Source organism: Denticeps clupeoides, unplaced genomic scaffold (genome assembly GCF_900700375.1).
Source record: "Denticeps clupeoides unplaced genomic scaffold, fDenClu1.1, whole genome shotgun sequence".
Classification (NCBI taxonomy): domain Eukaryota; kingdom Metazoa; phylum Chordata; class Actinopteri; order Clupeiformes; family Denticipitidae; genus Denticeps; species Denticeps clupeoides.
This window is the reverse complement of record NW_021630073.1, coordinates 1-21265: the sequence shown is the minus strand read 5'-3', so window position 1 is coordinate 21265 and position 21265 is coordinate 1. Positions and strand designations below refer to the sequence as shown.

General features: G+C 40.6%; 54 non-coding genes and 19 pseudogenes across 54 annotated transcripts; all 73 read left to right on the top strand.

Moving 5' to 3' along the window:
• Positions 1-148: 148 nt before the first annotated feature.
• LOC114782210 (uncharacterized) lies at positions 149-266 on the top strand (annotated as a pseudogene).
• A 136-nt stretch (positions 267-402) lies between these two features.
• On the top strand, positions 403-520 carry LOC114782224 (uncharacterized; annotated as a pseudogene).
• Positions 521-918: 398 nt separating this feature from the next.
• On the top strand, positions 919-1036 carry LOC114782200 (5S ribosomal RNA). The gene has a single exon (XR_003747864.1). It is a non-coding gene; the product is annotated as a 5S ribosomal RNA (ribosomal RNA).
• A 142-nt stretch (positions 1037-1178) lies between these two features.
• Positions 1179-1297, top strand: LOC114782241 (5S ribosomal RNA). The gene has a single exon (XR_003747884.1). It is a non-coding gene; the product is annotated as a 5S ribosomal RNA (ribosomal RNA).
• A 142-nt stretch (positions 1298-1439) lies between these two features.
• On the top strand, positions 1440-1559 carry LOC114782265 (5S ribosomal RNA). Its single transcript, XR_003747907.1, has one exon. It is a non-coding gene; the product is annotated as a 5S ribosomal RNA (ribosomal RNA).
• Positions 1560-1703: 144 nt separating this feature from the next.
• On the top strand, positions 1704-1822 carry LOC114782240 (5S ribosomal RNA). The gene has a single exon (XR_003747883.1). It is a non-coding gene; the product is annotated as a 5S ribosomal RNA (ribosomal RNA).
• A 145-nt stretch (positions 1823-1967) lies between these two features.
• LOC114782238 (5S ribosomal RNA) lies at positions 1968-2086 on the top strand. The gene has a single exon (XR_003747882.1). It is a non-coding gene; the product is annotated as a 5S ribosomal RNA (ribosomal RNA).
• Positions 2087-2228: 142 nt separating this feature from the next.
• LOC114782263 (5S ribosomal RNA) lies at positions 2229-2347 on the top strand. Its single transcript, XR_003747905.1, has one exon. It is a non-coding gene; the product is annotated as a 5S ribosomal RNA (ribosomal RNA).
• Positions 2348-2491: 144 nt separating this feature from the next.
• Positions 2492-2611, top strand: LOC114782267 (5S ribosomal RNA). The gene has a single exon (XR_003747909.1). It is a non-coding gene; the product is annotated as a 5S ribosomal RNA (ribosomal RNA).
• A 142-nt stretch (positions 2612-2753) lies between these two features.
• Positions 2754-2873, top strand: LOC114782199 (5S ribosomal RNA). Its single transcript, XR_003747863.1, has one exon. It is a non-coding gene; the product is annotated as a 5S ribosomal RNA (ribosomal RNA).
• A 143-nt stretch (positions 2874-3016) lies between these two features.
• LOC114782253 (5S ribosomal RNA) lies at positions 3017-3135 on the top strand. Its single transcript, XR_003747896.1, has one exon. It is a non-coding gene; the product is annotated as a 5S ribosomal RNA (ribosomal RNA).
• A 144-nt stretch (positions 3136-3279) lies between these two features.
• On the top strand, positions 3280-3398 carry LOC114782272 (5S ribosomal RNA). Its single transcript, XR_003747914.1, has one exon. It is a non-coding gene; the product is annotated as a 5S ribosomal RNA (ribosomal RNA).
• Positions 3399-3542: 144 nt separating this feature from the next.
• Positions 3543-3661, top strand: LOC114782212 (uncharacterized; annotated as a pseudogene).
• Positions 3662-3798: 137 nt separating this feature from the next.
• Positions 3799-3917, top strand: LOC114782201 (5S ribosomal RNA). The gene has a single exon (XR_003747865.1). It is a non-coding gene; the product is annotated as a 5S ribosomal RNA (ribosomal RNA).
• A 143-nt stretch (positions 3918-4060) lies between these two features.
• On the top strand, positions 4061-4179 carry LOC114782220 (uncharacterized; annotated as a pseudogene).
• A 270-nt stretch (positions 4180-4449) lies between these two features.
• LOC114782213 (uncharacterized) lies at positions 4450-4567 on the top strand (annotated as a pseudogene).
• A 138-nt stretch (positions 4568-4705) lies between these two features.
• Positions 4706-4823, top strand: LOC114782211 (uncharacterized; annotated as a pseudogene).
• Positions 4824-4967: 144 nt separating this feature from the next.
• On the top strand, positions 4968-5086 carry LOC114782218 (uncharacterized; annotated as a pseudogene).
• A 136-nt stretch (positions 5087-5222) lies between these two features.
• On the top strand, positions 5223-5341 carry LOC114782261 (5S ribosomal RNA). The gene has a single exon (XR_003747903.1). It is a non-coding gene; the product is annotated as a 5S ribosomal RNA (ribosomal RNA).
• A 144-nt stretch (positions 5342-5485) lies between these two features.
• On the top strand, positions 5486-5604 carry LOC114782217 (uncharacterized; annotated as a pseudogene).
• A 137-nt stretch (positions 5605-5741) lies between these two features.
• Positions 5742-5860, top strand: LOC114782252 (5S ribosomal RNA). Its single transcript, XR_003747895.1, has one exon. It is a non-coding gene; the product is annotated as a 5S ribosomal RNA (ribosomal RNA).
• A 143-nt stretch (positions 5861-6003) lies between these two features.
• On the top strand, positions 6004-6120 carry LOC114782225 (uncharacterized; annotated as a pseudogene).
• A 137-nt stretch (positions 6121-6257) lies between these two features.
• On the top strand, positions 6258-6377 carry LOC114782202 (5S ribosomal RNA). Its single transcript, XR_003747867.1, has one exon. It is a non-coding gene; the product is annotated as a 5S ribosomal RNA (ribosomal RNA).
• Positions 6378-6522: 145 nt separating this feature from the next.
• Positions 6523-6641, top strand: LOC114782250 (5S ribosomal RNA). The gene has a single exon (XR_003747893.1). It is a non-coding gene; the product is annotated as a 5S ribosomal RNA (ribosomal RNA).
• A 144-nt stretch (positions 6642-6785) lies between these two features.
• Positions 6786-6904, top strand: LOC114782249 (5S ribosomal RNA). The gene has a single exon (XR_003747892.1). It is a non-coding gene; the product is annotated as a 5S ribosomal RNA (ribosomal RNA).
• Positions 6905-7046: 142 nt separating this feature from the next.
• On the top strand, positions 7047-7165 carry LOC114782237 (5S ribosomal RNA). Its single transcript, XR_003747881.1, has one exon. It is a non-coding gene; the product is annotated as a 5S ribosomal RNA (ribosomal RNA).
• A 144-nt stretch (positions 7166-7309) lies between these two features.
• LOC114782248 (5S ribosomal RNA) lies at positions 7310-7428 on the top strand. The gene has a single exon (XR_003747891.1). It is a non-coding gene; the product is annotated as a 5S ribosomal RNA (ribosomal RNA).
• A 143-nt stretch (positions 7429-7571) lies between these two features.
• On the top strand, positions 7572-7690 carry LOC114782247 (5S ribosomal RNA). Its single transcript, XR_003747890.1, has one exon. It is a non-coding gene; the product is annotated as a 5S ribosomal RNA (ribosomal RNA).
• Positions 7691-7834: 144 nt separating this feature from the next.
• LOC114782245 (5S ribosomal RNA) lies at positions 7835-7953 on the top strand. The gene has a single exon (XR_003747888.1). It is a non-coding gene; the product is annotated as a 5S ribosomal RNA (ribosomal RNA).
• Positions 7954-8097: 144 nt separating this feature from the next.
• Positions 8098-8216, top strand: LOC114782244 (5S ribosomal RNA). The gene has a single exon (XR_003747887.1). It is a non-coding gene; the product is annotated as a 5S ribosomal RNA (ribosomal RNA).
• Positions 8217-8361: 145 nt separating this feature from the next.
• Positions 8362-8480, top strand: LOC114782260 (5S ribosomal RNA). Its single transcript, XR_003747902.1, has one exon. It is a non-coding gene; the product is annotated as a 5S ribosomal RNA (ribosomal RNA).
• Positions 8481-8623: 143 nt separating this feature from the next.
• On the top strand, positions 8624-8741 carry LOC114782222 (uncharacterized; annotated as a pseudogene).
• A 137-nt stretch (positions 8742-8878) lies between these two features.
• Positions 8879-8998, top strand: LOC114782262 (5S ribosomal RNA). Its single transcript, XR_003747904.1, has one exon. It is a non-coding gene; the product is annotated as a 5S ribosomal RNA (ribosomal RNA).
• A 143-nt stretch (positions 8999-9141) lies between these two features.
• LOC114782215 (uncharacterized) lies at positions 9142-9260 on the top strand (annotated as a pseudogene).
• Positions 9261-9398: 138 nt separating this feature from the next.
• On the top strand, positions 9399-9517 carry LOC114782259 (5S ribosomal RNA). Its single transcript, XR_003747901.1, has one exon. It is a non-coding gene; the product is annotated as a 5S ribosomal RNA (ribosomal RNA).
• Positions 9518-9660: 143 nt separating this feature from the next.
• LOC114782221 (uncharacterized) lies at positions 9661-9780 on the top strand (annotated as a pseudogene).
• Positions 9781-9918: 138 nt separating this feature from the next.
• LOC114782206 (uncharacterized) lies at positions 9919-10037 on the top strand (annotated as a pseudogene).
• A 145-nt stretch (positions 10038-10182) lies between these two features.
• LOC114782203 (uncharacterized) lies at positions 10183-10301 on the top strand (annotated as a pseudogene).
• A 137-nt stretch (positions 10302-10438) lies between these two features.
• LOC114782236 (5S ribosomal RNA) lies at positions 10439-10557 on the top strand. Its single transcript, XR_003747880.1, has one exon. It is a non-coding gene; the product is annotated as a 5S ribosomal RNA (ribosomal RNA).
• A 1756-nt stretch (positions 10558-12313) lies between these two features.
• LOC114782266 (5S ribosomal RNA) lies at positions 12314-12431 on the top strand. The gene has a single exon (XR_003747908.1). It is a non-coding gene; the product is annotated as a 5S ribosomal RNA (ribosomal RNA).
• A 143-nt stretch (positions 12432-12574) lies between these two features.
• Positions 12575-12693, top strand: LOC114782235 (5S ribosomal RNA). The gene has a single exon (XR_003747879.1). It is a non-coding gene; the product is annotated as a 5S ribosomal RNA (ribosomal RNA).
• Positions 12694-12838: 145 nt separating this feature from the next.
• On the top strand, positions 12839-12957 carry LOC114782251 (5S ribosomal RNA). Its single transcript, XR_003747894.1, has one exon. It is a non-coding gene; the product is annotated as a 5S ribosomal RNA (ribosomal RNA).
• Positions 12958-13102: 145 nt separating this feature from the next.
• On the top strand, positions 13103-13221 carry LOC114782254 (5S ribosomal RNA). Its single transcript, XR_003747897.1, has one exon. It is a non-coding gene; the product is annotated as a 5S ribosomal RNA (ribosomal RNA).
• A 144-nt stretch (positions 13222-13365) lies between these two features.
• On the top strand, positions 13366-13486 carry LOC114782209 (uncharacterized; annotated as a pseudogene).
• A 144-nt stretch (positions 13487-13630) lies between these two features.
• Positions 13631-13749, top strand: LOC114782233 (5S ribosomal RNA). The gene has a single exon (XR_003747877.1). It is a non-coding gene; the product is annotated as a 5S ribosomal RNA (ribosomal RNA).
• A 144-nt stretch (positions 13750-13893) lies between these two features.
• On the top strand, positions 13894-14011 carry LOC114782270 (5S ribosomal RNA). The gene has a single exon (XR_003747912.1). It is a non-coding gene; the product is annotated as a 5S ribosomal RNA (ribosomal RNA).
• Positions 14012-14155: 144 nt separating this feature from the next.
• On the top strand, positions 14156-14275 carry LOC114782264 (5S ribosomal RNA). The gene has a single exon (XR_003747906.1). It is a non-coding gene; the product is annotated as a 5S ribosomal RNA (ribosomal RNA).
• A 145-nt stretch (positions 14276-14420) lies between these two features.
• LOC114782232 (5S ribosomal RNA) lies at positions 14421-14539 on the top strand. Its single transcript, XR_003747876.1, has one exon. It is a non-coding gene; the product is annotated as a 5S ribosomal RNA (ribosomal RNA).
• A 143-nt stretch (positions 14540-14682) lies between these two features.
• Positions 14683-14801, top strand: LOC114782231 (5S ribosomal RNA). Its single transcript, XR_003747875.1, has one exon. It is a non-coding gene; the product is annotated as a 5S ribosomal RNA (ribosomal RNA).
• A 143-nt stretch (positions 14802-14944) lies between these two features.
• On the top strand, positions 14945-15063 carry LOC114782230 (5S ribosomal RNA). The gene has a single exon (XR_003747874.1). It is a non-coding gene; the product is annotated as a 5S ribosomal RNA (ribosomal RNA).
• Positions 15064-15206: 143 nt separating this feature from the next.
• LOC114782229 (5S ribosomal RNA) lies at positions 15207-15325 on the top strand. Its single transcript, XR_003747873.1, has one exon. It is a non-coding gene; the product is annotated as a 5S ribosomal RNA (ribosomal RNA).
• A 146-nt stretch (positions 15326-15471) lies between these two features.
• Positions 15472-15592, top strand: LOC114782274 (5S ribosomal RNA). The gene has a single exon (XR_003747916.1). It is a non-coding gene; the product is annotated as a 5S ribosomal RNA (ribosomal RNA).
• Positions 15593-15737: 145 nt separating this feature from the next.
• LOC114782243 (5S ribosomal RNA) lies at positions 15738-15856 on the top strand. The gene has a single exon (XR_003747886.1). It is a non-coding gene; the product is annotated as a 5S ribosomal RNA (ribosomal RNA).
• Positions 15857-16002: 146 nt separating this feature from the next.
• On the top strand, positions 16003-16121 carry LOC114782228 (5S ribosomal RNA). The gene has a single exon (XR_003747872.1). It is a non-coding gene; the product is annotated as a 5S ribosomal RNA (ribosomal RNA).
• Positions 16122-16265: 144 nt separating this feature from the next.
• LOC114782205 (uncharacterized) lies at positions 16266-16386 on the top strand (annotated as a pseudogene).
• Positions 16387-16530: 144 nt separating this feature from the next.
• On the top strand, positions 16531-16650 carry LOC114782242 (5S ribosomal RNA). Its single transcript, XR_003747885.1, has one exon. It is a non-coding gene; the product is annotated as a 5S ribosomal RNA (ribosomal RNA).
• Positions 16651-16794: 144 nt separating this feature from the next.
• Positions 16795-16913, top strand: LOC114782227 (5S ribosomal RNA). Its single transcript, XR_003747871.1, has one exon. It is a non-coding gene; the product is annotated as a 5S ribosomal RNA (ribosomal RNA).
• A 143-nt stretch (positions 16914-17056) lies between these two features.
• On the top strand, positions 17057-17174 carry LOC114782268 (5S ribosomal RNA). The gene has a single exon (XR_003747910.1). It is a non-coding gene; the product is annotated as a 5S ribosomal RNA (ribosomal RNA).
• Positions 17175-17317: 143 nt separating this feature from the next.
• Positions 17318-17436, top strand: LOC114782226 (5S ribosomal RNA). The gene has a single exon (XR_003747870.1). It is a non-coding gene; the product is annotated as a 5S ribosomal RNA (ribosomal RNA).
• Positions 17437-17579: 143 nt separating this feature from the next.
• On the top strand, positions 17580-17698 carry LOC114782216 (5S ribosomal RNA). Its single transcript, XR_003747869.1, has one exon. It is a non-coding gene; the product is annotated as a 5S ribosomal RNA (ribosomal RNA).
• Positions 17699-17842: 144 nt separating this feature from the next.
• LOC114782204 (5S ribosomal RNA) lies at positions 17843-17961 on the top strand. Its single transcript, XR_003747868.1, has one exon. It is a non-coding gene; the product is annotated as a 5S ribosomal RNA (ribosomal RNA).
• A 144-nt stretch (positions 17962-18105) lies between these two features.
• On the top strand, positions 18106-18223 carry LOC114782257 (5S ribosomal RNA). Its single transcript, XR_003747899.1, has one exon. It is a non-coding gene; the product is annotated as a 5S ribosomal RNA (ribosomal RNA).
• Positions 18224-18367: 144 nt separating this feature from the next.
• Positions 18368-18486, top strand: LOC114782269 (5S ribosomal RNA). The gene has a single exon (XR_003747911.1). It is a non-coding gene; the product is annotated as a 5S ribosomal RNA (ribosomal RNA).
• Positions 18487-18629: 143 nt separating this feature from the next.
• On the top strand, positions 18630-18748 carry LOC114782258 (5S ribosomal RNA). Its single transcript, XR_003747900.1, has one exon. It is a non-coding gene; the product is annotated as a 5S ribosomal RNA (ribosomal RNA).
• A 144-nt stretch (positions 18749-18892) lies between these two features.
• On the top strand, positions 18893-19011 carry LOC114782271 (5S ribosomal RNA). Its single transcript, XR_003747913.1, has one exon. It is a non-coding gene; the product is annotated as a 5S ribosomal RNA (ribosomal RNA).
• A 142-nt stretch (positions 19012-19153) lies between these two features.
• Positions 19154-19269, top strand: LOC114782214 (uncharacterized; annotated as a pseudogene).
• Positions 19270-19413: 144 nt separating this feature from the next.
• Positions 19414-19532, top strand: LOC114782246 (5S ribosomal RNA). Its single transcript, XR_003747889.1, has one exon. It is a non-coding gene; the product is annotated as a 5S ribosomal RNA (ribosomal RNA).
• A 144-nt stretch (positions 19533-19676) lies between these two features.
• LOC114782234 (5S ribosomal RNA) lies at positions 19677-19795 on the top strand. The gene has a single exon (XR_003747878.1). It is a non-coding gene; the product is annotated as a 5S ribosomal RNA (ribosomal RNA).
• A 145-nt stretch (positions 19796-19940) lies between these two features.
• Positions 19941-20059, top strand: LOC114782198 (5S ribosomal RNA). Its single transcript, XR_003747862.1, has one exon. It is a non-coding gene; the product is annotated as a 5S ribosomal RNA (ribosomal RNA).
• Positions 20060-20204: 145 nt separating this feature from the next.
• Positions 20205-20322, top strand: LOC114782219 (uncharacterized; annotated as a pseudogene).
• Positions 20323-20464: 142 nt separating this feature from the next.
• LOC114782256 (5S ribosomal RNA) lies at positions 20465-20582 on the top strand. Its single transcript, XR_003747898.1, has one exon. It is a non-coding gene; the product is annotated as a 5S ribosomal RNA (ribosomal RNA).
• Positions 20583-20726: 144 nt separating this feature from the next.
• LOC114782208 (uncharacterized) lies at positions 20727-20845 on the top strand (annotated as a pseudogene).
• Positions 20846-20990: 145 nt separating this feature from the next.
• Positions 20991-21108, top strand: LOC114782273 (5S ribosomal RNA). The gene has a single exon (XR_003747915.1). It is a non-coding gene; the product is annotated as a 5S ribosomal RNA (ribosomal RNA).
• Positions 21109-21265: the final 157 nt, after the last annotated feature.

Genomic DNA, 21265 nt, shown 5'->3' with positions numbered 1-21265 from the left:
GTGCTTTAACTGTTAAAAACTTTTTAAAATGATTTTTTTTTGCATCGCTTTGTTAGTTTTTTTCTAAAGTAAGTTAAGAGGTATTTTCACTCTGTTATATGTTTTCAAGCCTAGGTTGTTTAAAGTCCAAGATTTTCAAGCAGAGATTGCTTACGGCCATACCAGCCCAAGAACGCCCGGTCTCGTCTGATCTCGGAAGCTAAGAGGCTTGGGCCTGGTTAGTACTTGGATGGGAGACCTCCTGGGAATACCAGGTGCTTTAAATGTTGAAAACTTTTTAAAATGAAGTTTTTTTGCATCGCTTTGTTAGTTTTTTTCTAAAGTAAGTTAAGAGGTATTTTCACTCTGTGATATGTTTTCAAGCCTAGGTTGTTTTAAAGTCCAAGATTTCAAGCAGAGATTGCTTACGCCATACCAGCCCAAGAACGCCCGGTCTCGTCTGATCTCGGAAGCTAGAAGGCTTGGGCCCTGGTTAGTACTGGGATGGGAGACCTCCTGGGAATACCAGGTGCTGTAAGATTACCTGTTGAAAAACTTTTAAAATGAAGTTTTTTGCATCGCTTTGTTAGTTTTTCTAAAGTAAGTTAAGAGGTATTTTCACTCTGTGATATGTTTTTCAAGCCTAGGTTGTTTAAAGTCCAAGATTTCAAGCAGAAGATTGCTTTATGGCCATACCAGCCAAGAACGCCGGTCTGTCTGATCTCGGAAGCTAGAAGGCTTGGTCCTGGTAGTACTTGGATGGGAGACCTCCTGGGAAGGACCAGGGCTGTAGCTTACTGTTGAAAAACTTTTTAAAAAATGAAGTTTTTTTGGCATCGCTTTGTTAGTTTTTTCTAAAGTAAGTTAAGAGGTATTTTCACTCTGTGATATGTTTTCAAGCCTAGGTTGTTTAAAGTCCAAGATTTTCAAGCAGAGATTGCTTACGGCCATACCAGCCCAAGAACGCCGGGTCTCGTCTGATCTCGGAAGCTAAGAGGCTTGGGCCTGGTTAGTACTTGGATGGGAGACCTCCTGGGAATACCAGGTGCTGTAAGCTTTAACTGTTGAAAACTTTTTAAAATGAATTTTTTTGCATCGCTTTGTTAGTTTTTATCTAAAGTAAGTTAAGAGGTATTTTCACTCTGTGATATGTTTTCAAGCCTAGGTTGTTTAAAGTCCAAGATTTTCAAGCAGAGATTGCTTACGGCCATACCAGCCCAAGAACGCCCGGTCTCGTCTGATCTCGGAAGCTAAGAAGGCTTGGGCCTGGTTAGTACTTGGATGGGAGACCTCCTGGGAATACCAGGTGCTGTAAGCTTTAACTGTTGAAAAACTTTTTAAAATGAAGTTTTTTGCATCGCTTTGTTAGTTTTTTCTAAAGTAAGTTAAGAGGTATTTTCACTCTGTGATATGTTTTCAAGCCTAGGTTGTTTAAAGTCCAAGATTTTCAAGCAGAGATTGCTTACGGCCATACCAGCCCAAGAACGCCCGGTCTCGTCTGATCTCGGAAGCTAAGAAGGCTTGGGCCTGGTTAGTACTTGGATGGGAGACCTCCTGGGAATAGCCAGGTGCTGTAAGCTTTAACTGTTGAAAAACTTTTTAAAATGAAGTTTTTTTGCATCGCTTTGTTAGTTTTTTTCTAAAGTAAGTTAAGAGGTATTTTCACTCTGTGATATGTTTTCAAGCCTAGGTTGTTTAAAGTCCAAGATTTTCAAGCAGAGATTGCTTACGGCCATACCAGCCCAAGAACGCCCGGTCTCGTCTGATCTCGGAAGCTAAGAAGGCTTGGGCCTGGTTAGTACTTGGATGGGAGACCTCCTGGGAATACCAGGTGCTGTAAGCTTTAACTGTTGAAAAACTTTTTAAAATGAAGTTTTTTTGCATCGCTTTGTTAGTTTTTTATCTAAAGTAAGTTAAGAGGTATTTTCACTCTGTGATATGTTTTCAAGCCTAGGTTGTTTAAAGTCCAAGATTTTCAAGCAGAGATTGCTTACGGCCATACCAGCCCAAGAACGCCCGGTCTCGTCTGATCTCGGAAGCTAAGAAGGCTTGGGCCTGGTTAGTACTTGGATGGGAGACCTCCTGGGAATACCAGGTGCTGTAAGCTTAACTGTTGAAAAACTTTTTAAAATGAAGTTTTTTGCATCGCTTTGTTAGTTTTTATCTAAAGTAAGTTAAGAGGTATTTTCACTCTGTGATATGTTTTCAAGCCTAGGTTGTTTAAAGTCCAAGATTTTCAAGCAGAGATTGCTTACGGCCATACCAGCCCAAGAACGCCCGGTCTCGTCTGATCTCGGAAGCTAAGAAGGCTTGGGCCTGGTTAGTACTTGGATGGGAGACCTCCTGGTAATACCAGGTGCTGTAAGCTTTAACTGTTGAAAAAACTTTTTAAAATGAAGTTTTTTTGCATCGCTTTGTTAGTTTTTATCTAAGTAAGTTAAGAGGTATTTTCACTCTGTGATATGTTTTCAAGCCTAGGTTGTTTAAAGTCCAAGATTTTCAAGCAGAGATTGCTTACGGCCATACCAGCCCAAGAACGCCCGGTCTCGTCTGATCTCGGAAGCTAAGAAGGCTTGGGCCTGGTTAGTACTTAGGATGGGAGACCTCCTGGGAATACCAGGTGCTGTAAGCTTTAACTGTTGAAAAACTTTTTAAAATGAAGTTTTTTTGCATCGCTTTGTTAGTTTTTTCTAAAGTAAGTTAAGAGGTATTTTCACTCTGTGATATGTTTTCAAGCCTAGGTTGTTTAAGTCCAAGATTTTCAAGCAGAGATTGCTTACGGCCATACCAGCCCAAGAACGGCCGGGTCTCGTCTGATCTCGGAAGCTAAGAAGGCTTGGGCCTGGTTAGTACTTGGATGGGAGACCTCCTGGGAATACCAGGTGCTGTAAGCTTTAACTGTTGAAAAACTTTTTAAATGAAGTTTTTTTGTATCGCTTTGTTAGTTTTTATCTAAAGTAAGTTAAGAGGTATTTTCACTCTGTGATATGTTTTCAAGCCTAGGTTGTTTAAAGTCCAAGATTTTCAAGCAGAGATTGCTTATGGCCATACCAGCCCAAGAACGCCCGGTCTCGTCTGATCTCGGAAGCTAAGAAGGCTTGGGCCTGGTTAGTACTTGGATGGGAGACCTCCTGGGAATGCCAGGTGCTGTAAGCTTTACCTGTTGAAAAACTTTTTAAAATGAAGTTTTTTTGCATCGCTTTGTTAGTTTTTATCTAAAGTAAGTTAAGAGGTATTTTCACTCTGTGATATGTTTTCAAGCCTAGGTTGTTTAAAGTCCAAGATTTTCAAGCAGAGATTGCTTACGGCCATACCAGCCCAAGAACGCCTGGTCTCGTCTGATCTCGGAAGCTAAGAAGCCTTGGGCCTGGTTAGTACTTGGATGGGAGACCTCCTGGGAATGCCAGGTGCTGTAAGCTTTAACTGTTGAAAAACTTTTTAAAATTAAGTTTTTTTGCATCGCTTTGTTAGTTTTTTTCTAAAGTAAGTTAAGACATATTTTCACTCTGTGATATGTTTTCAAGCCTAGGTTGTTTAAAGTCCAAGATTTTCAAGCAGAGATTGCTTACGGCCATACCAGCCCAAGAACGCCCGGTCTTGTCTGATCTCGGAAGCTAAGAAGGCTTGGGCCTGGTTAGTACTTGGATGGGAGACCTCCTGGGAATGCCAGGTGCTTTAACTGTTGAAAAACTTTTTAAAATGAAGTTTTTTTGCATCGCTTTGTTAGTTTTTTTCTAAAGTAAGTTAAGAGGTATTTTCACTCTGTGATATGTTTTCAAGCCTAGGTTGTTTAAAGTTCAAGATTTTCATGCAGAGATTGCTTATGGCCATACCAGCCCAAGAACGCCCGGTCTCGTCTGATCTCGGAAGCTAAGAAGGCTTCGGCCTGGTTAGTACTTGGATGGGAGACCTCCTGGGAATGCCAGGTGCTGTAAGCTTAACTGTTGAAAAACTTTTTAAAATGAAGTTTTTTTCCATCGCTTTGTTAGTTTTTTTCTAAAGTAAGTTAAGAGGTATTTTAACTCTGTGATATGTTTTCAAGCCTAGGTTGTTTAAAGTCCAAGATTTTCAAGCAGAAATTGCTTACGGCCATACCAGGCCAAGAATGACCGGTCTCGTCTGATCTCGGAAGCTAAGAAGGCTTGGGCCTGGTTAGTACTTGGATGGGAGACCTCCTGGGAATGCCAGGTGCTTTAACTGTTGAAAAACTTTTTAAAATTAAGTTTTTTTTGCATCGCTTTGTTATTTTTTAAAATTAAGCTAAGAAGGCTTGGGCCTGGTTGGTACTTGGATGGGAGACCTCCTGGGATACCAGGTGCTGTAAGCTTTAACTGTTGAAAAACTTTTTTAATTTTTTTTTTTTTGCATCGCTTTGTTAGTTTTTATCTAAAGTAAGTTAAGAGGTATTTTCACTCTGTGATATGTTTCAAGCCTAGGTTGTTTAAAGTCCAAAATTTTCAAGCAGAGTTTGCTCACGGCCATACCAGCCCAAGAACGCCCGGTCTCGTCTGATCTCGGAAGCTAAGAAGGCTTGGGCCTGGTTAGTACCTGGATGGGAGACCTCCTGGGAATGCCAGGTGCTTTAACTGTTGAAAAACTTTTTAAAATGAAGTTTTTTTGCATCGCTTTGTTAGTTTTTTTCTAAAGTAAGTTAAGAGGTATTTTTACTCTGTGATATGTTTTCAAGCCTAGGTTGTTTAAAGTCCAACATTTTCTAGCAGTGATTGCTTACGGCCATACCAGCCCAAGAACGCCCGGTTCGTCTGATCTCGCAAGCTAAGAATGCTTGGGCCTGGTTAGTACTTGGATGGGAGACCTCCTGGGAATACCAGGTGCTGTAAGCTTTAACTGTTGAAAAACTTTTTAAAATGAAGTTTTTTTGCATCGCTTTGTTAGTTTTTATCTAAAGTAAGTTAAGAGGTATTTTCACTCTGTGATATGTTTTCAAGCCTAGGTTGTTTAAAGTCCAAGATTTTCAAGCAGAGATTGCTTACGGCCATACCAGCCCAAGAACGCCCGGTCTTGTCTGATCTCGGAAGCTAAGAAGGCTTGGGCCTGGTTAGTACTTGGATGGGAGACTTCCTGGGAATGCCAGGTGCTTTAACTGTTGAAAAACTTTTTAAAATGAAGTTTTTTGCAACGCTTTGTTAGTTTTTATCTAAAGTAAGTTAAGAGGTATTTTCACTCTGTGATATGTTTTCAAGCCTAGGTTGTTTAAAGTCCAAGATTTTCAAACAGAGATTACTTACGGCCATACCAGCCCGAGAACGCCCGGTCTCGTCTGATCTCGGAAGCTAAGAAGGCTTGGGCCTGGTTAGTACTTGGATGGGAGACCTCCTGGGAATGCCAGGTGCTGTAAGCTTTAACTGTTGAAAAACTTTTCAAAATGAAGTTTTTTTGCATCGCTTTGTTATTTTTTTTCTAAAGTAAGTTAAGAGGTATTTTCACTCTGTGATATGTTTTCAAGCCTAGGTTGTTTAAAGTCCAAGATTTTCAAGCAGAGATTGCTTACGGCCATACCAGCCCAAGAACGCCCGGTCTTGTCTGATCTCGGAAGCTAAGAAGGCTTGGGCCTGGTTAGTACTTGGATGGGAGACTTCCTGGGAATGCCAGGTGCTTTAACTGTTGAAAAACTTTTTAAAATGAAGTTTTTTTGCATCGCTTTGTTAGTTTTTATCTAAAGTAAGTTAAGAGGTATTTTCACTCTGTGATATGTTTTCAAGCCTAGGTTGTTTAAAGTCCAAGATTTTCAAACAGAGATTACTTACGGCCATACCAGCCCGAAAACGCCCGGTCTCGTCTGATCTCGGAAGCTAAGAAGGCTTGGGCCTGGTTAGTACTTGGATGGGAGACCTCCTGGGAATGCCAGGTGCTGTAAGCTTTAACTGTTGAAAAACTTTTAAAATGAAGTTTTTTTGCATCGCTTTGTTATTTTTTTTCTAAAGTAAGTTAAGAGGTATTTTCACTCTGTGATATGTTTTCAAGCCTAGGTTGTTTAAAGTCCAAGATTTTCAAGCAGAGATTGCTTACGGCCATACCAGCCCAAGAACCCCGGTCTGTCTGATCTCGGAAGCTAAGAAGGCTTGGGCCTGGTTAGTACTTGGATGGGAGACCTCCTGGGAATGCCAGGTGCTTTAACTGTTAAAAAACTTTTTAAAATGAAGTTTTTTTGCATCGCTTTGTTATTTTTTTTCTAAAGTAAGTTAAGAGGTATTTTCACTCTGTGATATGGTTTCAAACCTAGGTTGTTTAAAGTCCAAGATTTTCAAGCAGAGATTGCTTACGGCCATACCAGCCCAAGAACGCCTGGTCTCGTCTGATCTCGGAAGCTAAGAAGGCCTTGGGCCTGGTTAGTACTTGGATGGGAGACCTCCTGGGAATGCCAGGTGCTGTAAGCTTTAACTGTTGAAAAACTTTTTAAAATTAAGTTTTTTTTGCATCGCTTTGTTAGTTTTTTTCTAAAGTAAGTTAAGAGGTATTTTCACTCTGTGATATGTTTTCAAGCCTAGGTTGTTTAAAGTCCAAAATTTTCAAACAGAGATTGCTTACGGCCATACCAGCCCAAGAACGCCCGGTCTCGTCTGATCTCGGAAGCTAAGAAGGCTTGGGCCTGGTTAGTACTTGGATGGGAGACCTCCTGGGAATGCCAGGTGCTGTAAGCTTTAACTGTTGAAAAACTTTTTAAAATGAAGTTTTTTTGCATCGCTTTGTTAGTTTTTTTCTAAAGTAAGTTAAGAGGTATTTTCACTCTGTGATATGTTTTCAAGCCTAGGTTGTTTAAAGTCCAAGATTTTCAAGCAGAGATTGCTTACGGCCATACCAGCCCAAGAACGCCCGGTCTCGTCTGATCTCGGAAGCTAAGAAGGCTTGGGCCTGGTTAGTACTTGGATGGGAGACCTCCTGGGAATGCCAGGTGCTGTAAGCTTAACTGTTGAAAAACTTTTTAAAATGAAGTTTTTTTGCATCGCTTTGTTAGTTTTTTCTAAAGTAAGTTAAGAGGTATTTTCACTCTGTGATATGTTTTCAAGCCTAGGTTGTTTAAAGTCCAAGATTTTCAAGCAGAGATTGCTTACGGCCATACCAGCCCAAGAACGCCCGGTCTCGTCTGATCTCGGAAGCTAAGAAGGCTTGGGCCTGGTTAGTACTTGGATGGGAGACCTCCTGGGAATACCAGGTGCTGTAAGCTTTAACTGTTGAAAAACTTTTTAAAATGAAGTTTTTTTGCATCGCTTTGTTAGTTTTTTTCTAAAGTAAGTTAAGAGGTATTTTCACTCTGTGATATGTTTTCAAGCCTAGATTGTTTAAAGTCCAAGATTTTCAAGCAGAGATTGCTTACGGCCATACCAGCCCAAGAACGCCCGGTCTCGTCTGATCTCGGAAGCTAAGAAGGCTTGGGCCTGGTTAGTACTTGGATGGGAGACCTCCTGGGAATGCCAGGTGCTGTAAGCTTTAACTGTTGAAAAACTTTTTAAAATGAAGTTTTTTTGCATCGCTTTGTTAGTTTTTTCTAAAGTAAGTTAAGAGGTATTTTCACTCTGTGATATGTTTTCAAGCCTAGGTTGTTTAAAGTCCAAGATTTTCAAGCAGAGATTGCTTACGGCCATACCAGCCCAAGAACGCCCGGTCTCGTCTGATCTCGGAAGCTAAGAAGGCTTGGGCCTGGTTAGTACTTGGATGGGAGACCTCCTGGGAATGCCAGGTGCTGTAAGCTTTAACTGTTGAAAAACTTTTTAAAATGAAGTTTTTTTGCATCGCTTTGTTAGTTTTTTTCTAAAGTAAGTTAAGAGGTATTTTCACTCTGTGATATGTTTTCAAGCCTAGGTTGTTTAAAGTCCAAGATTTTCAAGCAGAGATTGCTTACGGCCATACCAGCCCAAGAACGCCCGGTCTCGTCTGATCTCGGAAGCTAAGAAGGCTTGGGCCTGGTTAGTACTTGGATGGGAGACCTCCTGGGAATGCCAGGTGCTGTAAGCTTTAACTGTTGAAAAACTTTTTAAAATGAAGTTTTTTTGCATCGCTTTGTTAGTTTTTTTCTAAAGTAAGTTAAGAGGTATTTTCACTCTGTGATATGTTTTCAAGCCTAGGTTGTTTAAAGTCCAAGATTTTCAAGCAGAGATTGCTTACGGCCATACCAGCCCAAGAACGCCCGGTCTCGTCTGATCTCGGAAGCTAAGAAGGCTTGGGCCTGGTTAGTACTTGGATGGGAGACCTCCTGGGAATGCCAGGTGCTGTAAGCTTTAACTGTTGAAAAACATTTTTAAAATGAAGTTTTTTTGCATCGCTTTGTTAGTTTTTTTCTAAAGTAAGTTAAGAGGTATTTTCACTCTGTGATATGTTTTCAAGCCTAGGTTGTTTAAAGTCCAAGATTTTCAAGCAGAGATTACTTACGGCCATACCAGCCCGAGAACGCCCGGTCTCGTCTGATCTCGGAAGCTAAGAAGGCTTGGGCCTGGTTAGTACTTGGATGGGAGACCTCCTGGGAATGCCAGGTGCTGTAAGCTTAAACTGTTGAAAAACTTTTAAAATGAATTTTTTTTGCATCGCTTTGTTATTTTTTTTCTAAAGTAAGTTAAGAGGTATTTTCACTCTGTGATATGTTTTCAAGCCTAGGTTTTTTAATGTCCAAGATTTTCAAGCAGAGATTGCTTACGGCCATACCAGCCCAAGAACGCCCGGTCTTGTCTGATCTCGGAAGCTAAGAAGGCTTGGGCCTGTTAGTACTTGGATGGGAGACCTCCTGGGAATGCCAGGTGCTTTAACTGTTGAAAAACTTTTTAAAATGAAGTTTTTTTGCATCGCTTTGTTAGTTTTTATCTAAAGTAAGTAAAGAGGTATTTTCACTCTGTGATATGTTTTCAAGCCTAGGTTGTTTAAAGTCCAAGATTTTCAAGCAGAGATTGCTTACGGCCATACCAGCCCAGAGAACGCCCGGTCTCGTCTGATCTCGGAAGCTAAGAAGGCTTGGGCCTGGTTAGTACTTGGATGGGAGACCTCCTGGGAATGCCAGGTGCTGTAAGCTTTAACTGTTGAAAAACTTTTAAAATGAAGTTTTTTTGCATCGCTTTGTTATTTTTTATCTAAAGTAAGTTAAGAGGTATTTTCACTCTGTGATATGTTTTCAAGCCTAGGTTGTTTAAAGTCCAAGATTTTCAAGCAGAGATTGCTTACGGCCATACCAGCCCAAGAACGCCCGGTCTTGTCTGATCTCGGAAGCTAAGAAGGCTTGGGCCTGGTTAGTACTTGGATGGGAGACTTCCTGGGAATGCCAGGTGCTTTAACTGTTGAAAAACTTTTTAAAATGAAGTATTTTTTGCATCGCTTTGTTAGTTTTTATCTAAAGTAAGTTAAGAGGTATTTTCACTCTGTGATATGTTTTCAAGCCTAGGTTGTTTAAAGTCCAAGATTTTCAAGCAGAGATTACTTACGGCCATACCAGCCCGAGAACGCCCGGTCTCGTCTGATCTCGGAAGCTAAGAAGGCTTGGGCCTGGTTAGTACTTGGATGGGAGACCTCCTGGGAATGCCAGGTGCTGTAAGCTTTAACTGTTGAAAAACTTTTAAAATGAAGTTTTTTTGCATCGCTTTGTTATTTTTTTTCTAAAGTAAGTTAAGAGGTATTTTCACTCTGTGATATGTTTTCAAGCCTAGGTTGTTTAAAGTCCAAGATTTTCAAGCAGAGATTGCTTACGGCCATACCAGCCCAAGAACGCCCGGTCTTGTCTGATCTCGGAAGCTAAGAAGGCTTGGGCCTGGTTAGTACTTGGATGGGAGACCTTCCTGGGAATGCCAGGTGCTTTAACTGTTGAAAAACTTTTTAAAATGAAGTTTTTTTTGCATCGCTTTGTTAGTTTTTATCTAAAGTAAGTTAAGAGGTATTTTCACTCTGTGATATGTTTTCAAGCCTAGGTTGTTTAAAGTCCAAGATTTTCAAGCAGAGATTGCTTACGGCCATACCAGCCCAAGAACGGCCGGTCTCGTCTGATCTCGGAAGCTAAGAAGGCTTGGGCCTTGTTACTACTTGGATGGGAGACCTCTTGGGAATACCAGGTGCTGTAAGCTTTAACTGTTGAAAAACTTTTTAAAATGAATTTTTTTTTGCATCGCTTTGTTAGTTTTTATCTAAAGTAAGTTAAGAGGTATTTTCACTCTGTGATATGTTTTCAAGCCTAGGTTGTTTAAAGTCCAAGATTTTCAAGCAGAGATTGCTTATGGCCATACCAGCCCAAGAACGCCCGGTCTCGTCTGATCTCGGAAGCTAAGAAGGCTTGGGCCTGGTTAGTACTTGGATGGGAGACCTCCTGGGAATGCCAGGTGCTGTAACTGTTGAAAAACTTTTTAAAATTAAGTTTTTTTGCATCGCTTTGTTAGTTTTTTTCTAAAGTAAGTTAAGAGGTATTTTCACTCTGTGATATGTTTTCAAGCCTAGGTTGTTTAAAGTCCAAAATTTTCAAGCAGAGATTGCTTACGGCCATACCAGCCCAAGAACGCCCGGTCTCGTCTGATCTCGGAAGCTAAGAAGGCTTGGGCCTGGTTAGTACTTGGATGGGAGACCTCCTGGGAATACCAGGTGCTGTAAGCTTTAACTGTTGAAAAAACTTTTTAAAATGAAGTTTTTTTGCATCGCTTTGTTAGTTTTTATCTAAAGTAAGTTAACCCTCCTGTTATGTTCGTTTCTTAGGAACACCAATAATGTTCCTGGGTCAATTTGACCAGGGACATGTTTACTTATCCAAAAGTGTCAGAAACCAAAAAATCCCAATAAACATCATTTATATTTCATTATTAACTCCATTACTAACCATTTCAATCAATATCATGGTTCAATGAGGATAATTCACTTGTTTTTCATAAAAACTGCATTTTTAATTTTTTTAAATGTATTTTGGAAATACCTACATATAAAACAAAATAGTTTTACATGACATTGATGATTTAAAATTTTTATTTTTATGCATGTTTAATGCATAGCTGGTGTTTGCATCACATGCTGCCCAGATTTTTATGCCATATTTGGCTGGTTTGGAAGGCATATGTTGCCTAAAAGGGCAGCGACCTCTGAATGCCACTAGCCTTTCATCCACTGTGACATTAGGGCCTGGGTTATAGAGTAGAGGAAGTTGCTCTACCCACTTGTCCCACACTGTCCTAACAGCTGCCAGCTTGTCTCTCTCCCCTCTGACAGTCCTTGTCTCTCGATTATCGAATCGGATTACTTTGGAGAAAATGTGAAAAGTCTCCAGAGACATTGTGGCACGAAATATAGCCCTGCCTATCTCTGCATCCCACAGACTGGCTGTTGATTCATCCTTTGATTTGTAGACCCCAGCCAGGATGAGGACTCCCAAATATGCATGTATGCACTTTTCACCCAAAACACGCCTGCCTTCTAAATTTGTCATTTCAAGAATGATTTTCTGTATTGAGTTGGTCATGACAAGCTCAAAAGCTGACTTGATGTCTGTTACACGAGTCACTGCCATCCTAGTGGGCCCTGGCACTGTCTTTATTATGTTTTCTGCAGACAGTTTTGCCTGACGCATATTTGGGGATGAAGACCACTGTATTTCACCATTTTTTGATGTAAATTCCTTGGTAGGAGGAATATGAATAGAAGCTTCCTCAGTTGGCTCATAATCAGAATCATCAGACTCAGAATTGACCTCAAGATGGTCTTCATCTTCAGACACATCCTCCTCTATTTCACTGTCGTGATCAAAGATTAGTTCCAGAGCCTCCTGTGCTGTCATCTGTTTATTTATGCTGCTCATTTTCTAAAGCTCTGACAGAGACTAGATCATATGTAGCTGCAGAGTGTAATGTTGTAGGACCCCCTTGCAGAGAAATCTTATATGTTTGGCTCTTCCCCTAATAAGTGATCACTCAGTGTGGGTGGAGTTTTGCCCACGGGAACTTTTTTCTGTTCCCGTGGGCAACTCTATTGAGTGTGGGCGGAGTTTACCCACGGGAACAGAAAAGGTTCCCGTCAAAAGTCATACCACCTGCATTCTTGCACTTACAGATGAGGTCACTTTAACCTCCACTTTGACTGCCGGGTCAAATTGACCGAACAGTATCTGTGTAATAGTAACATGTAGGGGGGGGTTGCACATATGTGAAATGAACCATTTTTATTTTATATGTTGATTACTGTTATTAAGCCAAGCACAAGTAGTTTCATACTGAAAAAAAACTTTTAACTATTTTTTTAATATATTTGAAATTTAAAATGGGTCAATTTGACCCGCAACATAACAGATGGGTTAAGAGGTATTTTCACTCTGTGATATGTTTTCAAGCCTAGGTTGTTCAAAGTCCAAGATTTTCAAGCAGAGATTGCTTACGGCCATACCAGCTCAATAACGCCCGGTCTCGTCTGATCTCGGAAGCTAAGAAGGCTTGGGCCTGGTTAGTACTTGATGGGAGACCTCCTGGGAATACCAGGTGCTGTAAGCTTTAACTGTTGAAAAACTTTTTAAAATGAAGTTTTTTTGCATCGCTTTGTTAGTTTTTTATAAAAGTAAGTTAGAGGTATTTTCACTCTGTGATATTTTTTCAAGCCTAGGTTGTTTAAAGTCCAAGATTTTCAAGCAGAGATTGCTTACGGCCATACCAGCCCAAGAACGCCCGGTCTCGTCTGATCTCGGAAGCTAAGAAGGCTTGGGCCTGGTTAGTACTTGGATGGGAGACCTCCTGGGAATACCAGGTGCTGTAAGCTTTAACTGTTGAAAAACTTTTTTAAAATGAATTTTTTTTGCATCGCTTTGTTAGTTTTTATCTAAAGTAAGTTAAGAGGTATTTTCACTCTGTGATATGTTTTCAAGCCTAGGTTGTTTAAAGTCCAAGATTTTCAAGCAGAGATTGCTTACGGCCATACCAGCCCAAGAACGCCCGTTCTCGTCTGATCTCGGAAGCTAAGAAGGCTTGGGCCTGGTTAGTACTTGGATGGGAGACCTCCTGGGAATACCAGGTGCTGTAAGCTTTAACTGTTGAAAAACTTTTTAAAATGAAGTTTTTTTGCAATCGCTTTGTTAGTTTTTATCTAAAGTAAGTTAAGAGGTATTTTCACTCTGTGATATGTTTTCAAGCCTAGGTTGTTTAAAGTCCAAGATTTTCAAGCAAAGATTGCTTATGGCCATACCAGCCCAAGAACGCCTGGTCTCGTCTGATCTCGGAAGCTAAGAAGGCTTGGGCCTGGTTAGTACTTGGATGGGAGACCTCCTGGGAATACCAGGTGCTGTAAGCTTTAACTGTTGAAAAACTTTTTAAAATGAAGTTTTTTTTGCATCGCTTTGTTAGTTTTTATCTAAAGTAAGTTAAGAGGTATTTTCACTCTGTGATATGTTTTCAAGCCTAGGTTGTTAAAGTCCAAGATTTTCAAGCAGAGATTGCTTACGGCCATACCAGCTCAAGAACGCCCGGTCCTTGTCTGATCTCGGAAGCTTAAGAAGGCTTGGGCCTGGTTAGTACTAGGATGGGAGACCTCCTGGGAATACCAGGTGCTGTAAGCTTTAACTGTTGAAAAACTTTTTAAAATGAAGTTTTTTTGCATCGCTTTGTTAGTTTTTATCTAAATTAAGTTAAGAGGTATTTTCACTCTGTGATATGTTTTCAAGCCTAGGTTGTTTAAAGTCCAAGATTTTCAAGCAGAGATTGCTTACGGCCATACCAGCCCAAGAACGCCCGGTCTCGTCTGATCTCGGAAGCTAAGAAGGCTTGGGCCTGGTTAGTACTTGGATGGGAGACCTCCTGGGAATACCAGGTGCTGTAAGCTTTAACTGTTGAAAAACTTTTTAAAATGAAGTTTTTTTGCATCGCTTTGTTAGTTTTTATCTAAAGTAAGTTAAGAGGTATTTTCACTCTGTGATATGTTTTCAAGCCTAGGTTGTTTAAAGTCCAAGATTTTCAAGCAGAGATTGCTTACGGCCATACCAGCCCAAGAACGCCGGTCTCGTCTGATCTCGGAAGCTAAGAAGGCTTGGGCCTGGTTAGTACTTGGATGGGAGACCTCCTGGGAATACCAGGTGCTGTAAGCTTTAACTGTTGAAAAACTTTTTAAAATGAAGTTTTTTTGCATCGCTTTGTTAGTTTTTATCTAAAGTAAGTTAAGAGGTATTTTCACTCTGTGATATGTTTTCAAGCCTAGGTTGTTTAAAGTCCAAGATTTTCAAGCAGAGATTGCTTACGGCCATACCAGCCCAAGAACGCCCGGTCTCGTCTGATCTCGGAAGCTAAGAAGGCTTGGGCCTGGTTAGTACTTGGATGGGAGACCTCCTGGGAATAGCCAGGTGCTGTAAGCTTTAAACTGTTGAAAAACTTTTTAAAATGAAGTTTTTTTGCATCGCTTTGTTAGTTTTTATCTAAAGTAAGTTAAGAGGTATTTTCACTCTGTGATATGTTTTCAAGCCTAGGTTGTTTAAAGTCCAAGATTTTCAAGCAGAGATTGCTTACGGCCATACCAGCCCAAGAACGCCCGGTCTCGTCTGATCTCGGAAGCTAAGAAGGCTTGGGCCTGGTTAGTACTTGGATGGGAGACCTCCTGGGAATACCAGGTGCTGTAAGCTTTAACTGTTGAAAAACTTTTAAAATGAAGTTTTTTTGCATCGCTTTGTTAGTTTTTATCTAAAGTAAGTTAAGAGGTATTTTCACTCTGTGATATGTTTTCAAGCCTAGGTTGTTTAAAGTCCAAGATTTTCAAGCAGAGATTGCTTACGGCCATACCAGCCCAAGAACGCCCGGTCTCGTCTGATCTCGGAAGCTAAGAAGGCTTGGGCCTGGTTAGTACTTGGATGGGAGACCTCCTGGGAATACCAGGTGCTGTAAGCTTTAACTGTTGAAAAACTTTTTAAATGAATTTTTTTTGCATCGCTTTGTTAGTTTTTATCTAAAGTAAGTTAAGAGGTATTTTCACTCTGTGATATGTTTTCAAGCCTAGGTTGTTTAAAGTCCAAGATTTTCAAGCAGAGATTGCTTACGGCCATACCAGCCCAAGAACGCCCGGTCTCGTCTGATCTCGGAAGCTAAGAAGGCTTGGGCCTGGTTAGTACTTGGATGGGAGACCTCCTGGGAATACCAGGTGCTGTAAGCTTTAACTGTTGAAAAACTTTTTAAAATGAATTTTTTTGCATCGCTTTGTTAGTTTTTATCTAAAGTAAGTTAAGAGGTATTTTCACTCTGTGATATGTTTTCAAGCCTAGGTTGTTTAAAGTCCAAGATTTTCAAGCAGAGATTGCTTACGGCCATACCAGCCCAAGAACGCCCGGTCTCGTCTGATCTCGGAAGCTAAGAAGGCTTGGGCCTGGTTAGTACTTGGATGGGAGACCTCCTGGGAATACCAGGTGCTGTAAGCTTTAACCTGTTGAAAAACTTTTTAAAATGAAGTTTTTTTTGCATCGCTTTGTTAGTTTTTATCTAAAGTAAGTTAAGAGGTATTTTCACTCTGTGATATGTTTTCAAGCCTAGGTTGTTTAAAGTCCAAGATTTTCAAGCAGAGATTGCTTACGGCCATTACCAGCCCAAGAACGCCCGGTCTCGTCTGATCTCGGAAGCTAAGAAGGGCTTGGGCCTGGTTAGTACTTGGATGGGAGACCTCCTGGGAATACCAGGTGCTGTAAGCTTTAACTGTTGAAAAACTTTTTAAAATGAATTTTTTTTGCATCGCTTTGTTAGTTTTTATCTAAAGTAAGTTAAGAGGTATTTTCACTCTGTGATATGTTTTCAAGCCTAGGTTGTTTAAAGTCCAAGATTTTCAAGTCAGAGATTGCTTACGGCCATACCAGCCCAAGAACGCCCGGTCTCGTTTGATCTCGGAAGCTAAGAAGGCTTGGGCCTGGTTAGTACTTGGATGGGAGACCTCCTGGGAATACCAGGTGCTGTAAGCTTTAACTGTTGAAAAAACTTTTTAAAATGAAGTTTTTTTGCATCGCTTTGTTAGTTTTTATCTAAAGTAAGTTAAGAGGTATTTTCACTCTGTGATATGTTTTTCAAGCCTAGGTTGTTTAAAGTCCAAGATTTTCAAGCAGAGATTGCTTACGGCCATACCAGCCCAAGAACGCCCGGTCTCGTCTGATCTCGGAAGCTAAGAAGGCTTGGGCCTGGTTAGTACTTGGATGGGAGACCTCCTGGGAATACCAGGTGCTGTAAGCTTTAACTGTTGAAAAACTTTTTAAATTGAATTTTTTTTGCATCGCTTTGTTAGTTTTTATCTAAAGTAAGTTAAGAGGTATTTTCACTCTGTGATATGTTTTCAAGCCTAGGTTGTTTAAAGTCCAAGATTTTCAAGCAGAGATTGCTTACGGTCAATACCAGCCAAAGAACGCCCGGTCTCGTCTGATCTCGGAAGCTAAGAAGGGCTTGGGCCTGGTTAGTACTTGGATGGGAGACCTCCTGGGAATACCAGGTGCTGTAAGCTTTAACTGTTGAAAAACTTTTTAAAATGAAGTTTTTTTGCATCGCTTTGTTAGTTTTTATCTAAAGTAAGTTAAGAGGTATTTTCACTCTGTGATATGTTTTCAAGCCTAGGTTGTTTAAAGTCCAAGATTTTCAAGCAGAGATTGCTTACGGCCATACCAGCCTCAAGAACGCCCGGTCTCGTCTGATCTCGGAAGCTAAGAAGGCTTGGGCCTGGTTAGTACTTGGATGGGAGACCTCCTGGGAATACCAGGTGCTGTAAGCTTTAACTGTTGAAAAACTTTTTAAAATGAAGTTTTTTTGCATCGCTTTGTTAGTTTTTATCTAAAGTAAGTTAAGAGGTATTTTCACTCTGTGATATGTTTTCAAGCCTAGGTTGTTTAAAGTCCAAGATTTTCAAGCAGAGATTGCTTACGGCCATACCAGCCCAAGAACGCCCGGTCTCGTCTGATCTCGGAAGCTAAGAAGGCTTGGGCCTGGTTAGTACTTGGATGGGAGACCTCCTGGGAATACCAGGTGCTGTAAGCTTTAACTGTTGAAAAACTTTTTAAATGAATTTTTTTTGCATCGCTTTGTTAGTTTTTATCTAAAGTAAGTTAAGAGGTATTTTCACTCTGTGATATGTTTTCAAGCCTAGGTTGTTTAAAGTCCAAGATTTTCAAGCAGAGATTGCTTACGGCCATACCAGCCCAAGAACGCCGGTCTCGTCTGATCTCGGAAGCTAAGAAGGCTTGGGCCTGGTTAGTACTTGGATGGGAGACCTCCTGGGAATACCAGGTGCTGTAAGCTTTAACTGTTGAAAAACTTTTAAAATGAAGTTTTTTTGCATCGCTTTGTTAGTTTTTATCTAAAGTAAGTTAAGAGGTATTTTCACTCTGTGATATGTTTTCAAGCCTAGGTTGTTTAAAGTCCAAGATTTTCAAGCAGAGATTGCTTACGGCCATACCAGCCCAAGAACGCCCGGTCTCGTCTGATCTCGGAAGCTAAGAAGGCTTGGGCCTGGTTAGTACTTGGATGGGAGACCTCCTGGGAATACCAGGTGCTGTAAGCTTTAACTGTTGAAAAACTTTTTAAATGAAGTTTTTTTGCATCGCTTTGTTAGTTTTTATCTAAAGTAAGTTAAGAGGTATTTTCACTCTGTGATATGTTTTCAAGCCTAGGTTGTTTAAAGTCCAAGATTTTCAAGCAGAGATTGCTTACGGCCATACCAGCCCAAGAACGCCCGGTCTCGTCTGATCTCGGAAGCTAAGAAGGCTTGGGCCTGGTTAGTACTTGGATGGGAGACCTCCTGGGAATACCAGGTGCTGTAAGCTTTAACTGTTGAAAAACTTTTTAAAATGAAGTTTTTTTGCATCGCTTTGTTAGTTTTTATCTAAAGTAAGTTAAGAGGTATTTTCACTCTGTGATATGTTTTCAAGCCTAGGTTGTTTAAAGTCCAAGATTTTCAAGCAGAGATTGCTTACGGCCATACCAGCCCAAGAACGCCCGGTCTCGTCTGATCTCGGAAGCTAAGAAGGCTTGGGCCTGGTTAGTACTTGGATGGGAGACCTCCTGGGAATACCAGGTGCTGTAAGCTTTAACTGTTGAAAAACTTTTTAAAATGAATTTTTTTTGCATCGCTTTGTTAGTTTTTATCTAAAGTAAGTTAAGAGGTATTTTCACTCTGTGATATGTTTTCAAGCCTAGGTTGTTTAAAGTCCAAGATTTTCAAGCAGAGATTGCTTACGGCCATACCAGCCAAGAACGCCCGGTCTCGTCTGATCTCGGAAGCTAAGAGGGCTTGGGCCTGGTTAGTACTTGGATGGGAGACCTCCTGGGAATACCAGGTGCTGTAAGCTTTAACTGTTGAAAAACTTTTTAAAATGAAGTTTTTTTGCATCGCTTTGTTAGTTTTTATCTAAAGTAAGTTAAGAGGTATTTTCACTCTGTGATATGTTTTCAAGCCTAGGTTGTTTAAAGTCCAAGATTTTCAAGCAGAGATTGCTTACGGCCATACCAGCCCAAGAACGCCCGGTCTCGTCTGATCTCGGAAGCTAAGAAGGCTTGGGCCTGGTTAGTACTTGGATGGGAGACCTCCTGGGAATACCAGGTGCTGTAAGCTTTAACTGTTGAAAAACTTTTAAAATGAAGTTTTTTTGCATCGCTTTGTTAGTTTTTATCTAAAGTAAGTTAAGAGGTATTTTCACTCTGTGATATGTTTTCAAGCCTAGGTTGTTTAAAGTCCAAGATTTTCAAGCAGAGATTGCTTACGGCCATACCAGCCCAAGAACGCCCGGTCTCGTCTGATCTCGGAAGCTAAGAAGGCTTGGGCCTGGTTAGTACTTGGATGGGAGACCTCCTGGGAATACCAGGTGCTGTAAGCTTTAACTGTTGAAAAACTTTTTAAAATGAAGTTTTTTTGCATCGCTTTGTTAGTTTTTATCTAAAGTAAGTTAAGAGGTATTTTCACTCTGTGATATGTTTTCAAGCCTAGGTTGTTTAAAGTCCAAGATTTTCAAGCAGAGATTGCTTACGGCCATACCAGCCCAAGAACGCCCGGTCTCGTCTGATCTCGGAAGCTAAGAAGGCTTGGGCCTGGTTAGTACTTGGATGGGAGACCTCCTGGGAATACCAGGTGCTGTAGCTTTAACTGTTGAAAAACTTTTTAAATGAAGTTTTTTTGCATCGCTTTGTTAGTTTTTATCTAAAGTAAGTTAAGAGGTATTTTCACTCTGTGATATGTTTTCAAGCCTAGGTTGTTTAAAGTCCAAGATTTTCAAGCAGAGATTGCTTACGGCCATACCAGCCCAAGAACGCCCGGTCTCGTCTGATCTCGGAAGCTAAGAAGGCTTGGCCTGGTTAGTACTGGATGGGAGACCTCCTGGAATACCAGGTGCTGTAAGCTTTAACTGTTGAAAAACTTTTTAAAATGAAGTTTTTTTGCATCGCTTTGTTAGTTTTTATCTAAAGTAAGTTAAGAGGTATTTTCACTCTGTGATATGTTTTCAAGCCTAGGTTGTTTAAAGTCCAAGATTTTCAAGCAGAGATTGCTTACGGCCATACCAGCCCAAGAACGCCCGGTCTCGTCTGATCTCGGAAGCTAAGAAGGCTTGGGCCTGGTTAGTACTTGGATGGGAGACCTCCTGGGAATACCAGGTGCTGTAAGCTTTAAACTGTTGAAAAACTTTTTAAAATGAAGTTTTTTTGCATCGCTTTGTTAGTTTTTATCTAAAGTAAGTTAGAGGTATTTTCACTCTGTGATATGTTTTCAAGCCTAGGTTGTTTAAAGTCCAAGATTTTCAAGCAGAGATTGCTTACGGCCATACCAGCCCAAGAACGCCCGGTCTCGTCTGATCTCGGAAGCTAAGAAGGCTTGGGCCTGGTTAGTACTTGGATGGGAGACCTCCTGGGAATACCAGGTGCTGTAAGCTTTAACTGTTGAAAAACTTTTTAAAATGAAGTTTTTTTGCATCGCTTTGTTAGTTTTTATCTAAAGTAAGTTAAGAGGTATTTTCACTCTGTGATATGTTTTCAAGCCTAGGTTGTTTAAAGTCCAAGATTTTCAAGGCAGAGATTGCTTACGGCCATACCAGCCCAAGAACGCCCGGTCTCGTCTGATCTCGGAAGCTAAGAAGGCTTGGGCCTGGTTAGTACTTGGATGGGAGACCTCCTGGGAATACCAGGTGCTGTAAGCTTTAACTGTTGAAAAACTTTTAAAATGAATTTTTTTTGCATCGCTTTGTTAGTTTTTATCTAAAGTAAGTTAAGAGGTTTTTTTCACTCTGTGATATGTTTTCAAGCCTAGGTTATTTAAAGTCCAAGATTTTCAAGCAGAGTATTGCTTACTGGCCATACCAGCCCAAGAACGCCCGGTCTCGTCTGATCTCGAAGCTAAGAAGGCTTGGGCCTGGTTAGTACTTGGATGGAGACCTCCTGGGAATACCAGGTGCTGTAAGCTTTAACTGTTGAAAAACTTTTAAATGAAGTTTTTTTGCATCGCTTTGTTAGTTTTTATCTAAAGTAAGTTAAGAGGTATTTTCACTCTGTGATATGTTTTCAAGCCTAGGTTGTTTAAAGTCCAAGATTTTCAAGCAGAGATTGCTTACGGCCATACCAGCCCAGAACGCCCGGTCTCGTCTGATCTCGGAAGCTAAGAAGGCTTGGGCCTGGTTAGTACTTGGATGGGAGACCTCCTGGGAATACCAGGTGCTGTAAGCTTAACTGTTGAAAAACTTTTAAAATGAAGTTTTTTTGCAATCGCTTTGTTAGTTTTTATCTAAAGTAAGTTAAGAGGTATTTTCACTCTGTGATAGGTTTTCAAGCCTAAGTTGTTTAAAGAGTCCAAGTTTCAAGCAGGAGATTGCTTACGGCAATACCAGCCAAGAACGCCCGGTCTTCGTCTGATCTCGGAAACTAAGAAGGCTTGGGCCTGGTTAGTACTTGGATGGGAGACCTCCTGGGAATACCAGGTGCTGTAAGCTTTAACTGTTGAAAAACTTTTTAAAATGAATTTTTTTGCATCGCTTTGTTAGTTTTTTTTCTAAAGTAAGTTAAGAGGTATTTTCATTCTGTGATATGTTTTTAAAGCCTAGGTTGTTTAAAGTCCAAGATTTTCAAGCAGAGATTGCTTACGGCCATACCAGCCCAAGAACGCCCGGTCTCGTTTGATCTCGGAAGCTAAGAAGGCTTGGGCCTGATTATACTTGGATGGGAGACCTCCTGGGAATACCAGGTGCTGTAAGCTTTAACTGTTGAAAAACTTTTTAAATGAATTTTTTTTGCATCGCTTTGTTAGTTTTTATCTAAAGTAAGTTAAGAGGTATTTTCACTCTGTGATATGTTTTCAAGCCTAGGTTGTTTAAAGTCCAAGATTTTCAAGCAGAGATTGCTTACGGTCATTC